The sequence below is a fragment of the Lepidochelys olivacea genome (genome assembly GCF_965140295.1).
Source record: "Lepidochelys olivacea isolate rLepOli2 genome assembly, chromosome: 6".
Classification (NCBI taxonomy): domain Eukaryota; kingdom Metazoa; phylum Chordata; order Testudines; family Cheloniidae; genus Lepidochelys; species Lepidochelys olivacea.
In genome coordinates, this window is record NC_140416.1 from 80,253,206 (window position 1) to 80,271,440 (window position 18,235).

General features: G+C 40.2%; 1 protein-coding gene across 3 annotated transcripts in view; it reads left to right on the forward strand.

Annotated features, from left to right (window-relative positions):
* Nucleotides 1–10,237: 10,237 nt before the first annotated feature.
* AKAP6 (A-kinase anchoring protein 6) overlaps nucleotides 10,238–18,235 on the forward strand; it is a 403,733-nt gene continuing 395,735 nt past the window's right edge. For all 3 annotated transcript variants that reach the window (XM_084632749.1, XM_084632752.1, XM_084632751.1), the window contains exon 1: nucleotides 10,238–10,302. The gene's annotated coding sequence lies outside the window, so the exon portion shown is untranslated. The remainder of the gene's footprint in view (nucleotides 10,303–18,235) is intronic.

Genomic DNA, 18,235 nt, shown 5'->3' on the forward strand with positions numbered 1-18,235 from the left:
TTGGGGAAGAATTGTATGTCCCCAGTTCTGTTTTACCGACCTTCTGCCATATATTTAATATAACATATATTTCATGTTATAGAAGTCTTGGATGATGATGCAGCACATATTCATTTTAAGAACACTTTCCCTGTAGATTTGATAAAAGGCAAAGAAGGTACCAATGTGAGATTTCTAAAGATAGCTACAGCACTCGACCCAAGGTTTAAGAATCTGAAGTGCCTTCCAAAATCTGAGAGGGATGAGGTATGAAGCATGCTTTCAGAAGTCTTAAAAGAGCAACAGTCCGATGCAGAAACAACAGAACTTAAACCACCAAAAAAGAAAATCAACCTTCTGCTGGTGGCATGTGACTCAGATAATGAAAACGAACATGTCAGTCTGCACTACTTTGGATTATTATCGAGCAGAACCCATCGTCGGCATGGACACATGTCCCCTGGAATGGTGGTTGAAGCATGAAGGGACATATGAATCTTTCGCGCATCTGGCATGTAAATATCTTGTGACGCCAGCTACAACAATGCCATGAGAATGCCTGTTCTTGCTTTCAGGTGACATTGTAAACAAGAAGCAGGTAGTGTTATTTTCTGCAAATGTAAAAAAAACTTTTGTCTGAGCATTTGGCTGAACAAGAAGTTGGAGTGAGTGGACTTGCAGGCTCTAAAATTTTACTTTTTTATTTTTGAATGCAGTTTTTTTACATAATTCTACGTTTATAAGTTCAACTTTCGTGATAAAGATTGCAGTACAGTACTTGTATTAGGTGAACTGAAAAACACTCTTTTTTACAATGCAAATACTTGTAATTAAGAATATAAAGTGAGCACTGTGCACTTTGTATTCTGTGTTGTAACTGAAATCAATTTGAAAATGTAGAAAACATCCAAAATACTTAAATGAAAGGTATTTTATTATTGTTTTAGCAGTGCAATTAATCACGATTACTTTTTTTTTTAATCGCTTGACAGCCTTAATATTATATCTTGGTTTTTTGGTGTCTACCGGTGGCACATGTCTGCACATCACCTCGATATGGTGTACATAACAAAATTCATTCCGCACAGGAATGAAAAAAATTAGAGGGAACACTGCTCCATGGAGCAATCTGCTGCAGACCAGGCACAATTTGGACAATTCCTTCCATGGCTAGGTGGGCCATGCAATTGGGCCTGATCAGCAGATGGCTAGGCCAAATGTCCCCCATGGATGTCACTGTCCTGGTGCCCAGTACATGGCAAACATGAGAGGAGAGCAGGGGCCACACTACAGTCAGGGGGTTTTGTCATGGAAATTTTTCCACTGTTTGCACTTGTTCGTGGTTTTGTTAAAGGTTTTGGTGTTACTGGTATTTTTGGTAGGCCAGCTGCCATTAGCACATCTCAGTTGTTTAATATTGTGCTTTTCTAATGTTCAAAAATAAAATTTTTATTTCATTGAGGAAATTGTATTGCCATCGCCGCCTCACGTCATGTAACATGTATTTTAGATAATAAAGATAAACACATAAGGGATAACTTTGAATTTGTGTGCAAACACTGTTTCACTATAGCGATCTACAATAATCCCTGCTATAAATCCACAGTTCTCCCTATCCCTCTATTTCACAAGTTGCCATGCACTGTGTTTACGAATGGCATGACCATCAAGCCTCCCCTCACTGCTTAAATAATGCATTGTCAACATGCACAAGCACACTCATAAAGGTATTCTTCTCCCTCTTCCATTGGCCCATGCAAGTCCATGATGTGGAAGCATAAAGCGTCTTTAATGTCTGTTGGCCAGATGTGTCCAGCTCCAGCTGTGGTCGCTGTACTTTTTGGCAAAGTGTACTGGTTCATTAGTCTGTCACTGTCCTAGGCCCATTCAGGGGCAACTGGCTCACCTTCTGGCTTCACAAAGATGAAGAGCACAGCGAGCCACAGCAATGCAGACAGCATTGTTGAAATTGGAATTCAAACAGGTCTATAGACCGCACCAGCAGCTTTCCAATCTGCCAAGCACACAGTCAGCCACCACTGTACACCTCCTAAGAAGGTAATTAAACCTTCTTTAGCCAGGGCCTCTGAGATCAAGTTATGGTTTCATAAGCCAAGGCAAAAGGGGGTATGCAGCATCCCCAGCAATAACTGTTGGGAAAGCAACTCCATTTATGACAATGTCAGCTGGTGGGAATTGTGTCCCAGCCTGTCCATAAATGTAGAGAAAACCCTAGCATTGTGAACTTCTCCAGTGCAGTCCACACTGACATTCATAAATTTGCCTCCTATGGCCCTCGAGGGCCTGCAGCATAATGGAGGAGTACCCTTTTTGATTATATACTTATGGGCTCCTTGAGGTGGGCAAACTCTGGGCATGTGAGTTCCATAATTGGTCCTAGTGCAGTCTGGAAACCCTATTACTCCAGGAATATCTTTTATTCCCACCACCTTGGTGTAAACCACATACCTGACTGCCTCAGAAACCTCCACCACCACTTTGCCTACAGTCAACTTTCCAACACCAAACTGGTTGGCAATGGACCTGTAGCAGTCTGGGATAGCCAGCTTCCAGACAGTTACAGTAATACACTTCTGGAGTGGCCTGGCCACCCTCAGGACAAACTGCTCACAAAGCTCTGGGAAATGTAACTTTCTTCATGCAAAAATTCTGGATCCACTGCTGGTCATCCCAGATCTGCATAATGAGGTGATCCCACCTGTCTCTGCTTGTGGCCCTGCTTCAGAAGTGCTTGTCTACGTATGGGGCATCAGCAGCTGTACCAGGTGTCATAAGCAGCATTGGTCACTTTGAGTCTGTCAGTGTCATCCTCCTCTTTCATCATTAGCTCTGTCAGGTGCCTTCAGAGGGTCAGAGAATACTGTTGAAATGTCCACCAGCATCTCACGGAAGCTCTGCCCATTTCCTTAAACAACAGTGAAAGTGCAACTGAGGAAAGCTCTTCAAACGGCAACTCCTCCCTGTTGCTGGGAGTGCACAGATTAAAACGATGCCTTGGCAGGATGTGTTGGTGGGTTGTTCGAATGTCCTGTATCTCCCAGGGTTGGACAGCCAGTGTTTCTCATGCTGCACTACGAACAAAGGGCTAGAGCGGCCATGTTTCAGGAAGCACTAGGAAGTCTGGAATATGGTTGGTTGAACTCAGGCCTGTGTACTGCAGTGTGCATGTTGGGTCCTGGGTTCAAATATTCCCAACCTACGGTCAGCAGTCAGTGCAGGCATTCAAGTTCTTGGTTCTCAAACCCAAGATTTGTTGACTCGAATTCCACTAATCCTGGGTTTACATTGCAGTGTAGACATACCTGCTGAGGGAAAGGGGAAATGCTATTTATTTTTCCTGTTTAATATTTTTAATTGAAATACAACTGCAGCTCATGTTTTGCTTATAGACAGGAAATGTATAACTGCAAGAAGATATATGGACCAATCACAAGTTAAACACTATGTCCTGCCAATCCAGAACTTGATAGTAAAGAAAAACAATGGCTACTAATAGCTGGAGTGAATTATTTTAGTTACTATTTTAAAATAATTTGAATCAAAAAGCTATATTAATTTTTATCAGGTATTTAAAGCAAGTCTTTGGGGGAAAATACACGTTGCAACCTTACATTAAAGGGGAGTAAAGAGGCTGCACTGAAAGTGGGAATGGGAATATCTATGCATTTCCATTAAAGTATATTGAACTGAAATTATGTCTACCTATAGAACTAACTGTACCTACATTATTACACTGTGATGGGTTAAGGTTGAGTGTAGGGTCTAATACTGCTATTTAGGGAGGAAATGGCACAACTGGAAAACTTTGAGAAGCCCCCTTCAGATCAGATCCACGCATGCTTTTCAGTCACGTGGTACCAGTTTTGCTATAAAGGATTTGACTACATGGTCCTACATATGCACCTTCCCAAGATTGTGCTACTGAACAATTATGCTTTGATTTTAGTATGGTGTTTTAAAATGGTTTGGATTTCATTGTCTTCCCTCTCTATTCCCAATCTGGTTACAAACTTGTATTTCATACTATGTATGGTAGATGACCTTTCCTTCTCTCCCCCCGCCCCACAATGAAGAGCAATTTTTAAGACTTCGCTTTGAATACACAAGTCAGTCCCAGCTGGGGTGCTTAATTCCAGGCTTCTAAAGAGGCATTCTGTTTTACTGTGGCAGAATATTCTGCAGTTTAAAAGTGTACAGTCCCTGCAACTCTCCTCCTTCTCTATATTGGTAGACTCTATTGGGAGAACAGTAGTTGTGGGAGCTGGTAGAGCTTGTAAATCCTGTCTGCCCTACTGATAAGGGGGAGCTTCTCAATATCTCCCTGGCAAGGGCTCCGTACCATACATATTTGTATAAAATGAGGAGCTTATACACTTGGGTAAGGATTTTCCCCTTAAGTAGGTGTGGGTTTTTTGTTAATCTCATACTCAGGCAGGTGTATACACACTGGTATATAGTAAATATTACAGTCAGGAAAAAGACCTTAAAATGTTAAGGCTGTCTACACTAGCACGCTTATTGGTAAAACTTTTGTTGGTCAGGGTGTGAAAAGAACACCCCACGCTGTCTGAGATAAGTTCCACAGATAAAAGCACCGGTGTAGACCGCTCTATGTCGGCGGGAGACACTTTACTCCTTGTTCTTTTTGCTGATACAGACTAACACGGCTACCACTCTGAAACCTGACATAGCTTCTGCCACTTGTTAAGGGTCGTTTAATTTGGACGGCGGGAGAACTCTCTCACTCCAGCATAGAGTGGCTACAGGGGAGACCTTACAACAGCACAACTGCAGTGGTACAGCTGTGCCACTGGAAGGTCTGCAGTGTAGGCATAGCCTAAGATTACAAAGTCAAGCACTCAAACTTCTGGAAATGCCAGAATTACAGCTGCTTGTGCAAACCTTAATTTGGCCCCCATATGCGTACAGTGTAATTGTAGCTGTGTTGGTCCCAGTGGATATAGTATATTTAGATTATCAGAAAGCCTTTGACAAGGTCCCTCACCAAAGGCTCTTAAGCAAAGTAAGCAGTCATGGGATAAGAGGGAAGGTCCTCTCATGGATTGGTAACTGGTTAAAAGATAAGAAACAAAGAGTAGGAATAAATGGTCAGTTCTCAGAATGGAGAGAGGCAAATCGTGGTGTCCCCAAAGGCTCTGTACTGGGCCCAGTCCTATTTAGCATTCATAAATGATCTGGAAAAAGTGAGGTGGAAAAATTTGCAGATGATACAAAACTACTCAAGATAGTTAAGTCCCAGGCAGACTGTGAAGAGCTACAAAAGGATCTCTCAAAACTGGGTTACTGGACAACAAAATGGCAGATGAAATTCAGTGTTGATAAATGCAAAGTAATGCACATTGGAAAACATAATCCCATATAAAATGGTGGGGTCTAAATTGGCTGTTACCACTGAAGAAAGAGATCTGGGAGTCACAGTGGGTAGTTCTCTGAAAAATCCACTCAGTGTATAGCGGCAGTCAAAAAAGCCAACAGAAATTTGGGAATCATTAAGAAAGGGATAGATAATCAGACAGAAAATATCATATTGCCTCTATATGAATCCATGGTACGCTCACATCTTGGATACTGCGTACAGACGTGGTCGCCCCATCTCAAAAAAGATGTATTGGAATTGGAAAAGGTTTAGAAAAGGGCAACAAAAATGATTAGGGGTATGGAACAGCTGCCGTATGAGGAGAGATTAATAAGACTGGGACTTTTTGCTTGGAAAAGAGACAACTAAGGAGGTATATGATGGAGGTCTATAAAATCATGACTGGTGTGGAGAAAGTAAATGTTGTTTACTCCTTCTCATAAGACAAGAACTAGGGGCCACCTAGGCAGCAGGTTTAAAACGAAGCATTTTTTTCACACAACGCAGAGTCAACCTGTGGAACTCCTTGCCAGAGGATGTTGTGAAGACCAAGACTATAACAGGGTTCAAAAAACAACTAGATAAATTCATGGAGGATAGGTCCATCAATGGCTCTTAGGCAGGATGGGCAGGGATGGTGTCCCGAGCCTCTGTTTGCCAGAAGCTGGAAATGGGCGATAGGGGATGGATCATTTGATGATTACCTGTTCTGTTCATTACCTCTGGGGCACCTGGCATTGACCACTGTTGGAGGACAGAACACTGGGCTAGATGGACCTTTGGTCTGACCCAGTATGGCTGCTCTTATGTTCTTATGATATGAGAGAGACAAGGTAGGTGAGGTAGTATCTTTTATTGGACCAACCCCTATTGGTGAGAGAGAGAGAGAAGCTTTCAAGTGTACATTGAGCTCTTTTTCAGGTCTCAGAAAGGAACTCTCAGCATCACAGCAAAATGCAAGGTGGAACAGATTGCCTTGAATGGGCCCTTAGAATATGCTAAACAGAGTGACCCATTAACACCTCTGCAATCATAGGGAAAAAAGTGGGGACGGTGGGGGTTAATGGGTTACAGATTATTGCGATAAGCCATAAATCCAGTCTCTCTGTTCAGTCCCTGATTTTTAGTGTCTAGCAGAGGAATAAATTTAAATTCCCAGGCTCGCCTTTTGAAAGCGTGCAGATTTCCTTTGAGGATGAGAACTGATAGGTCACGTGTAGAGTGCTCGCTTTGTGAAAAGTGTTTACCCACAAGTGATCGGGTTGGGTTTTTTTCCTATGCAAGTTCATTGGAGAGCATAATGATTGTCTGGTTTCACTCACATAGTTGTTGGGGCATTTAGTGCACTGGATGAGGTATACCATATGTTGTGAAAAGCACGTGTAGGATCCCTGAATCTTGAAAGGTGGGGTTGGTGGTGATGGGGAAAGGTGTTTATCATTGTAGCAGTGGAGATATGTCTGCAGGTTTTGTATCCATTGTTGTGGCAGAATCTGATGCCACTTTGAGTTGGTGTGTCCTGGTATGTGGGGAACTTGCTTCTGACGATGGGCTTGGGGAGGTTGGGGATTGATTGAAGGCCAGAAGTGGGGGTTCAGAAAAGATTTCTTTCAGGCTGGGGATCCCAGCAAATATGTGTTGAGGTTGTTTGATATCCCATATGGGTTCAAGTGTGGGATGGAAGATGAGAACTAGGGATGTGTGGTCAGAGGGTGTTTTATTTTTGTACTGAAGCTGGGTTCTCTGGGGAAATTGGCCCATTCTATGATGTGATCTGCTTCTCTGGAGTGTTCTTGTTTGGTGAAGGTAGTCTTGAGTGTGCTAAGGTGTATATGTCAGACTTTCTCCTCAGAGCATATTCTATGTTAACTGAGTGCCTGACTGTAGCTAACTGATTTCTTGGTGCATATGGGGTGGTTACTGGATCTATCCATGGGTTTCTTGTATGTGGTTGTCTATAGGGTTCCATTTGCTGAAGCTCATTGAAGGGTTCAGGAAGTTGATGCTAGTATGGAAGTGTTCCAGAGACAGGTTAATGGACAGGTGGTTGTGGTTGAAGTTGTGATAGAAATCCTAGGGGGAGTTTAAATCATCTGTCTAGAGGATGAAAATATCATTGATGTATCTCAGGTGTATCATTGGTTTCATGGTGCATTTGTCCAGAAATTCTTCTTCAAGGTAGCCCATGAAAAGGTTGGCATATTAGGGAGCTATCCTAGTACCCATGGCTGTTCCAGTGGTTTGGACAAAGTGTTTGTTGTTGAATGTAAAATTGTTATAGGTGAGGATGGAATGGATGAGTTTGGTGATGTGTTCGGAGTGAATATTTGAGGGTTGTCCATTGTCTTGTAAATATATGAGACAGCCAACTATGCTGTTATTGTGAGGCATGTTGGTGTATAGGGAAGTGACATCCATGCTGGCATGGATGGTGTTCTGAGGGAGGTTGTTAATGTTCTGCAATCCCATTTGCTCAAATTGCAACACTGCACTTGTCCAGCTTCTGTGATCTTGATCTCCCACAGCAATTACATTATTAAAAAACAATGCAGTTTGCAACTCAAAGGTCAGGCTTATGGAGACACTAGATGTTCTTAGCAGCCAGCTTATTATTCATTCCCACTCAGCTATTTGTATGAATTTGAATCACCTTCATAAGAAAATATAAAATTCACTTTTTCCACATAGTAGTAATAAAAAAAAATTCTACCAAACAGCAATTGGAAGGAGAGAAGTAGAGATCCCTTTAACTTAACTTAAACTTTTAGAATGTTAAGTTACTTTGATACCATGGTGATCCGCACATTATAAATACTTAGAGAAGACTCAATCAATTTCCTGGACTCAATGTACCAAACCAACATAAATCCTATTTTTCTGTGGTTAATGTCTGTTTATTTTGTGGAAGTAATTAAAACGTTCTCTGTGGATAAACACCCAAAAATGAACTGTAAATATCTTGTGAGCATGAGTTTTCATCTTGAGTCTTTCTTGTGTTTAGGGTTCACAGTTGCTATTTTTTCAATATAATCATTCGTGCTCTGGTCTTTCTCTGTGCGCATAGATTTCAGGTCTGAACTACTTGTTTGTTCTGACCTCAGTGAGCGCATACTTATCTTCCAAATTGTTCTTACTGAATCGGATAGAACAATCCTTACAGGTTTTTTGTCCAAACTTTTATTCTCAACACCAGTCTCAGTGTGGTCTGAGAGTACCTTGTGGTTGGGGTTCTTCGTTTGCAGTAGTATGGGGTTAAGTTAGAACTTATTGGTCTAGATAATACTTAGTCCTGCCATGACTGCAGGGAACTGGACAAGACGACATCTCAAGGTCTCTTCCAGTTATGATTCTATAAGCATGAATGGAGCACTGAAAGTACTTGGGGCCATCGAGGGTCCAGTACAGGTCACAAGGGCCATGAGCATCCCTAATTGTAGGGAGAGACTTTGTATTTTACAAGCAGTTGGTGCTCTGAGCAGAGGATCTAAGGCCCTATTTTTTTACTTTCTGACATAGGTTTTAGTAATTGCCTATGACACAGTATCTAAAATCATGAGTAAAGGAACTTCTTGCATGTAGTTTGAGATCTAGTGGGTCATACAGCTCTGGTCCCAACGCTGGTTCCAGAGTTTATTGGACACCTTTAGGGCCTAATTCTCCTTGGATCTTTGGCCTCTGTTTCCCCTTGAGCCTGAGTCTACAGCTTACAAAGTCCAGGTCTTTTGTCCTTTTCTACCATGTAGAAAGGGATTTTCATGGAAGGGAAAAACAGTTTTGCTAGATTCTTTTTCAGCAAAAAGAATTGGCAAAAAGCCAAAAATGTGTTGGTTTTCCTTCAGTTGTGAATTTTCATTTTCTCACCGTTCTAGTTAATACTTGTGTCACACATCCCTACTGATGCTATTGCAAGGGAGGGGGTATGGATTCCAGGTGCTGAAGGTAATTTCTAACAGTCTGATCTACCAATCCAAAGCCCTATGCAAATTAGGAGGATGTTCTTTTGTTTTCAGTATGTTTCCCTTCAACTGCTGTGAGGAGGAGGCTCAGGGTAGAGTGGACCAGGAGGCATGCAGATTGCCTACAAGCTTTCTAAATCTTCATTTGTGTGTCTGCCTCATGGACAGATGAAAGCCAGGCTACTCAGCATGCAGATGGTACTGCAGGTTGGCCTACAGCTGAAAAATTATAAGGAGGTTTTTACTTGGCTGGCTAGAAACTTCTCCAGCCCTCTTGTGAATAGAAATGTTTTATTTTTTCTTTGAAAACAAAGCACAGTAACTTATTTAGCAGCATAAAATGTTGAGAACGTAAAAGTTTTTAATCCAGTTTTGTTTTTTGTACCAGCAAGGAGAATTTCTAAGTCTCTCACATCTGATGTGGGACAGAGTGGCACCTTTTATTCCTTAAACTGCTCATGTTACAAAGCTTAATATTAAAATGGCAGAAAATCCTCTAAAACAATCATCTTTGTGTATTAAACACAATATTAGTTTATTAAATTGTTTGTCATTAATGAATTTATAGTTAAATTTAAAGTGCCCTATATGGAAATAATTGTAAACTCATGTGTCTATATTTTGTTACCATGGTGGGGGAATAATTTTTCTGTCTAAATTTGAACTCAATGAGAAAACATGTACTGTTACATGGACACTATAACCTTATGGCATGGCACTTTAAGAGTCCTTTTGCATTTTGTCTGTTTCTTTAAAGGGCTTCCTTATTGTCTCAGGCTCCCCTGGAAATGCAGTAAGGATTCCTATCACATCTCAGTTGCCATGGCAACAGCAGTCTTTCCCATAATGAGCTGCATCATCTGAACTGATGTCACAGCATCATGCAGCAGGTCACACAAGGCACCTCCTAGTATTGCATCCCACAGATGTGCCGTAAACATCAAAAGAGGATGGTTTGAACAGGAGATGGTAAGTACTAAATGTAGGCTTGTTTTTAATTGCACCACTGCTTTCCTTATTTTGTACAAGTCTCTTCTAAAATTAGAATGTGTGGGATTTGCCTCGTGAAAATGGGTTTTGAAGAAAGATGTTGCATGCCTAAATATCTTTTTCAGACAGTTAGGCTAAGACAAAGGCCTACAGGAGGCTCAGCCAGCTAGAAATATTGATTATGATCCTTGCTGTATTTGTGTATGATATCCTGAGGACCACTACAGAATATATCTGAATTTCGTATCTAAATTATTGTTATAACACTATGATTTTTCTCTGAAATAGAACATATAGCTGTTCGCAATTACAGTGTCACAAAGGTAGAATAATCCTTTCCCTCCTTCTTATATTGAAGGATTAATATTTTCTGTAGCACTCGTCTCTTAACTTATGAACTCTTCTGTGGTGTGCAGTGTCAATATTATTTAATTTCACTGGGTTTTCAATAATATGGTAGTACACAAAATGCTACACAATGCTGAATAAGCAATTGGCACTGTATTGCTTTGAAAAGTGGTTCTGTTCTATACTATGCAGTTGGTATTTTAAAAACAAAGCAATGAGACACCATTTTTTGAATTCTATTCTCCCTTGTTATCAAGTATTTATTTTGAAAGCCCGAAAGCTTCCAGCTGTATCACTGAATTCTTTCCTTTCGGTCTCTTTTTGTTAATAAACCATAATATGTATTTAGTGGATCTAAGATATACTCTTTATTAGATGTAAAAACAAGTCTCTCTTCTCTGCTGCAATTGCAGTAAAAGAGAGAGAGCCAAAGTAGCCAAAGATTTAGGCTTTTCAGGTGTTGCTGATCTTTTCATTACATGAATAAAACAGAGTATGAAAAATTGTGATTGCTCCCTCTGTGGGTATGGGGAAAATATATATACATTTTAGGACACCATCAACTGAATTATAACACAATACCTGCAAAATTTAGAAACTCTTTATAATGTCTAATGGCTTCTATTTTATACCATGGTCTTGCTTCCAGCAGCCACGTTGATTTTACTTAACTTCCAAGTTAATCTGACTGGCTTGGATAAAACAATGTTAATTCTTTGTTTGTTTGTTTTTGAATGTTTAGATGATTAGAAGCAAAGAAAAGACCAGACCCATGTCAGTTTAATTGATCAATATAATATGACCACTGGGAATTAGGGAGTGGTCTCTGGTTCTGCGTTGCTCAGCTTTAGTTTGTATTTCAAAAGTATAGCAGGAAGGAATAGCAACCACTAATCTTTTAGTGATGTTCATCAGATATAAAGGACCAAAAAGCATTAAATATGAAGCATAAAACCAGTACATGTAATCAGATCTGATTGCTTTTCATAAGGACAGGCGTGATGGTCTCATCTGGCACTAGCTGAAATGGAGCTCCTAGATTTTAATTAGACAGTCTGCACTGCATCATATACACTATTTCCAGTGGGGTCTGAGCATATCTTTTGTGTTAAACTGCAAAACACAAAAAGGTAGATAATTATCATAGTGATATTGCTTTACTTACTGTGATTGTTAAAATGAATTGTGGTCGTTTTATGGTGTAAAAGGAGTAATCTCGAATCACTAGGTGTTCAATGTGCACACTCAGAAGGTATGAGTTAGCAAGAGGAAGACGGAGGATGTCTGGTTGGTGGCTGAATTATGGAAATTCTGGTGAATAATGCTTTTTTGCTAACAACTTTTGGTAACAATTCATGCCTTAACATGCATCATCAGCATGGATGTAATTAAAGGTTGGTAGAGAGAGAAAACATCTTAGGATTGGATGAAATACATGACATTATTAGTACATTATAAGATGTATTCTTCAGACTTTGTATATAATGATTTGCACTGTCAATAGAATTTGTCAGGACTAGACTTTCCGATGAATGATAGAAAATAGTTTAGGGAAACCAAGTCCTGTGAAATTGTAAAGGAATGGATGATGTACAGTGCAAATGATTTAAGGATTTTTCTAATAATTTGAAAATTACATTTTTCAAAGCTTTTTTTCTCTATTTCCCCCTCTCCCCCCTCCCCCCCACAGTTTGCTTTGGAAACACCCACTGACATACAATATTGTATGACAATGCTGGCTTCTTGGAACAACACAGCCAGTGCTGATCTCAGATCCAGCTGAATATCTTAATTAGTGAGGTTTTACTGTTTGTTTAATGTATGCCCTAGAGGGTGTGGGAGGGCAGGAGTAGGGGTGTGTGTGAGAGAGAGAGAGACAGAGAGATGAGGGAGGGGGCACCAGTTGGCGAGAGTGATACTAAAGAAATAGAAATTTTCCTTCCCAACAATCTTGGCCTCTTTTGCTGTAGAAACTTAATAGAAATAACAACACAATTCTGGTGGTTGTTAAGGTATAATGACATGATCAGAACAATAAAACCTGTTTCCAGCAGGGATCAAAAGCAGCAAATCTACAGGGAGCTTTCAATTTTGTTTCCATTGTATCCTTTTGTTCATAATTCCTGAAACAAATAATGTTTGTAATCAGAGAGATTCTTAATAGAATCTGTTTAAGTGCCTGAATTTGGACTGTTCTGGAAATGAAAAATCCTGCCTATATCTGCACATAGAGTGGTGGTGGTGGGGGGACTCTCCTGTATAAATGCTAGAGTTCTGTGTGCACGCTTGTACAGTGAGGTGTGATGAGAAACGGAGATACCACCTAAAGCACTTGCAGATTTACTTACTTCTCAAGCTTTATCTTGGTAAGAATGTTGTTACAGAACATTAATTTTAACAATTGCTATGCAACATGGAGCTGAGTGCAGGGGGTCAAACAAAATCTGGCTCCTCCCAACCCAGCAGTCATACAGTCTGACAGAACAACTCCAGCATCAATGCACACAAGATTGACACTAGTCAGATGTTTGGTCAGCAAGTTGTAATGCACTTATCATGCCTCACATGTAGAACAGACTTCCCCGCCCCCCATTGCAGAATCCACATGGAAGACACGTGTGCTCCAAAGCTCCCATCCCTGGATTTTTTTTTTATTTTATTTTATTTTTATTTTTGCAGAGGGCTGTCTTCTCCTGATTGGCCCAGGAGCCCATCCCTAGAGTGTAAACTAGAAAAGGAGGTTGGCAGTGAATTGGTCAAATGTTACATTCAACAGCAGAAGCCAAAGCTGAATCAAAATTGGTGGTCATTGCAAAAGTGTATAAGTATCTTGTGAGCACAAATTCTATTAAAGTCACTGAGATTTGTGCTCCTAAGTCACATAGGCACTTTTGAAAATCCCTCCCAATGTCTCTTTATTTATTCACCCCTAATATAAAATTAATTACTGAGCTATGTAAGCTTATGTAGGCTTTGAGGCCTGAATTTTCTAGGTTCTGAGTGCCATTGACTTCATTGGGAGCTGCAGATGGTCAATAGTGTTGGTATTCAGGCCCCTGTATTTAAGAAAATCCTTGCTCCATATGAATTCATACAGGATTCATACTGGTAATCCACTGCTGCCCTTCTACAGTAGACACTGAATTGATATTACATTGTGCTGTATGCTTCGTGTTATACTGAGGTGAGTGTACACTAATGAGACATATTGATATTAGCCATTTATTTAGAATATCATGTTTCATGATAAAATATATGTTTAATAATGCATGGATGCAAAGTGGACTTTAAGGGTTCATCCTAAAACTAATTATCTCTGGGGATTTGAGAAAAATCTTCTAAGGGCAGAATTCTCCTCTCAGCTGAAGAGCAGAATAGGGAGGCTGAGGTCCAGTGAGGGGAGTTTCACCTTTATATGAAGGTCTATGTTCATACACTTTTAAATGGACATACTTAATTGCAGAGATATTAGGATGCTTTCCCCTTTCCAGGAGAGCCAGTACAGGCAGCCACCTCCCTTATTAAACAGGCACACATGCTCTTAATCAAAAAAGAACAGGAGTACTTGTGGCACCTTAGCGACTAACAAATTTATTTGAGCATAAGCTTTTGTGGGCTACAGCTCACTTCATCGGATGCGTAGAATGGAACATATAGTAAGAAGAGATATACATACAGAGAACATGAGAAGGTGGAAGTAGCCATACCAACTATAAGAGGCTAATTAATTAAAATGAGCTACTATCAGCAGGAGAAAAAAACTTTTGTAGTGATAATCAAGATGGCCCATTTAGGCAGTTGACAAGAAGGTGTGAGGATACTTAACATGGGGAAATAGATTCAATGTGTGTAATGACCCAGCCACTCCCAGTCTCTATTCAAACCCAAGTTAATGAGATCTAGTTAGCATATTAATTCAAGCTCAGCAGTTTCTCATTGGAGTCTGTTTTTGAAGCTTTTCTGTTGCAGAATTGCCACCTTTAAGTCTGCTACTGAGTGACCAGAGAAGTTAATGTATAGGGCAGAGGTGTGGGCTGGTCTTCAGCATTCCTGAAGGATGGCTAAATCTGCTGCATATCTAGAGAGACAGGCACTGAGAGAACACGTGGAATTTCTCTTCTGCTAGGGTGAGATCATTGCTTGTGTTAATTCATCAGCCCTTTTTTATAGGATTTTCAATTTTATTATATGTAATGAGTTAAATTCTCATTTAAAATAAAGGAGAGGGTATTTGTTTACCTATTTAACCAAATCTCTGTGTGTGTCTCTTGTAAATTTATTCAACTGGAATTGTATTCTTAATTTTGAAAATTGAATAAATAACATCCCTTCTGGTGTATTGGGCACACAGGAAGATGTCAGGTGCTGATAGAGCCTTGTCTACCTGGATAAAATTATGGCTTGTTGCTAAAAAGCCTTAGGAAAAGCTGTGGATTGTGGGCATGGATTGCCATTAAGCCTCTGGGAAAAAGAAAGACTGATCGTGCAGAAACGGTACCTTTTTTTCCTGCCCTGTATAATGATCTAACTACTGGGTTTGAAATTCTTTGACTCCTGGGAAGTTTGGATCCCAGCAAGGCTGACTCAGCTCTTTATTCTTCTAGGTCAAAAAATTAAGTACTCTTCAGTTTACTATGTCTGGGACTCTCAGACAAGACACTTGAAAGAATGAGCTTGCTCTGATCTGCATGGAGACTGAAGTTCTCAAGGCACATGTCAGATAAAAGATTTGCCCTGACATCTTTGGCCAAATTTTCTTCTCCTTCTCCCACAATGTGTGGTCCATCTGCCACCCTACAAGTGGCTGCATTTCAGTGGCCGAGTGAATGAATATAGATGTGATGTTCTCGTAGAGATCTTGAGATTAAAGGTACTTTACATTTGTAAACTACTTTTTACCAGTTCATGGAATAATCACAGCATCCCAAAAGTAATATGGGTCTTTAGAAAATTGAGGATGGGTCTTATGAATCTGACTCTGCTAATGTTTTAGGGCCTGTTCCTATAAAAATGCTACATGTCTCCTGGAATTGTGATGAGCACCTTCTGTTCAGGAGGCATTCAACACGCCCTATCCCACCCCACCCCCAGCCAGGACTGGGCTCTAAAGTAGGGGTAAATGCTATAGAATGCAGCATAGTTTGAACTGTAGCACTTTCACTGTTAATTTTTTTTAAACAGCCTCTTTTGTGAAGCAGAATGCAGACACTGAAATGCCTGACTTTTGAAAAGCAAAGGTGCAGCAATTCAAACTATTGCCTCAAAGACACCAAGTATATTCAGCCTGTATTTAAAATAGCTACCATTTTAAAATGTCATGTTTTACTTGGACAAAGGCATATTTGGCATTAGTCTGTACTAATAGAAGTGTTAACGTTCTGTTGGGGAAGTGTCCAACCAAGAGCACAAGCCCAGGCTCCTCTAATCCTGCTTCCAGTTTATAACTATAAAAATTGTTTTAAGAGATGCCCTTTGCTGGTCATGCTGTAAGCTGGACGTTGTCGTAGTTTCAGGTGTAGGATGCAGACATGAAGTTTTGTGGGGAGCTGTCAGATGATATTGATTGTTTACAAGCTTATTGTGTGGGTAAAATAAAGCAGGCCTGTAGCTAGCTATAAAGCAAATTGTTTATATTTCTCTTTCTCTTCCTTACCCTTGACCCTTTTTGTATTTCTCCCTTTGCTTTGAGACATTATAGAATGGCCAGGGATGCAACCCCATGCTCTGGGTGTCCCTCGCCTCTGACTGCCAGAAGCCAGGAGTAGACGATAGAGGATGGATCACTCAGTGATTGCCTGTTCTGTTCATTCCCTCTGAAGCACCTGGCACTGACCACTGTCGGAAGACAGGAGACTGGGCTAGATGGGTCATTGGTCTGACCTAGGATAGCCATTCTTCTGTTCTTAGGAGGAAATACCTCTCTAGCCAATGTCAGACAACCCTGTAGTCAAGTCTGAATCCTTAGCCTTAGACTGGACCCCCTATAGGGTCTACCTTGCACACTGCATCAGATTCATACTTCTTGTGCTCACCTTCAAGGCCCTGTACTGCTATTTCCTAGCCTACGTGTCAGGCTAGTCACGTAGGCTTCCTCTGTGTCCCTTCTGTTCTGCCAGGCTCAGTACCCTCATTCTGCTGCTCCTGTGTTTGACTATTTGAAATGAAATCCCTGTCCTACTTCACTGAGCCACTATCCTCTCCTCATTTAAATCCCTTATAAAAACACACTTCTGTGAAGTCCACAAGAAGTGAGTTTACACAATAGTTCTGGGTGGGAATACTGGCGATGCTGGGGTTACTGCTATTTGTATTCCATTAGTATATAGACCCAACAACTGAGGCTGAAATCTGGTGTGCTAGGTGCTGTATGTACACATAAAAAGAGATGATCCCTGCTCTGAACAGATTATAGTCTAAACTGACAAAATAAGAATTATTATGGTCCCAATTTCAGATATGGGGAACTGATACATGGTACAATAAGTAACTTGCCCAAGGTCCAACAGGAAGTCTGTGGCAGAGCTGGGAAAGGCACTTCTGAATCTTAGTACAGTACTTAAACTATAAGACCAACTTTCTTCTCTGCTTTCCTTCCTCTGCTCCCCAATCTGTATTTCCCAGTGTTTCCTTTCTTTGATAACCATCTGGAATGTAAACTCTTTGGGGCAGGTGTTGTGTTTAGTGTTGTGTTTTTATACAGGACCAAGCTCATTGTTTAAGTACTAAACAAAGGTTAATATATCCCCCTTGTTGTCTGGAAGTGGCCATTTCATATATTTAGTTTTGAAACACTAAATAAAGTGTTAAAGTAGATAAATAGTTTTGTAATAGCAAGAAAACACACTATCAACTTTGATTTACTGTTTCATAATCAGTTATAAAGCACTTACCTTTTGATATCTGACAGTGATAATAGTGATAGAATATTCACTGCCAGGAGAATTGAAAGGGTTGCAGGAGAGATGGCTAAAAAAAGTAGATTAAAAAACATTGTATATTGAAATGTTATAGTCATTAGAGAGGAAAAAATGATTAATATGTATTGCAAAGGGCAACCTTGGATGTTTAGAACTCATATTGAGAAAAGAAGTGTTGAGTTAGAAGACACGTTGCATCCATGTCTCTGCAGAAGACATCCTGAGATTTTGGACAGCCCCTGGAGATGGGCTGATTGAACCTCAATATCTAGAATTTCATCGAAGCAATGGATTATTAGATCAACGTTCCCATTTTCTTCTACTTCTGGAGTCAATACTGGTCAAGAGTAGATGTACCAGTTACTTTCATAATTAAAATAACCTGCTCTTCTTTTCTAAAATTTTTCAATCTGAGATTGCAAGACATACGTTAGAGACACTTCAATAGAAACATTGGCTAACAATAGTGCTTGGATAAAATGTTTGACAAGAAGCAAAACAACTGAGATTCAGATTGGATTGATAAATTTATAATTTTATAATGTATTTACTGAGTAAGGTATTCATCGGGGAGGGTATCTTAAAAATTGGCTAGCTACGGTAGTTATCCTTGCAGCTGCTCCTACCTACAATCTGAGCTACAATAA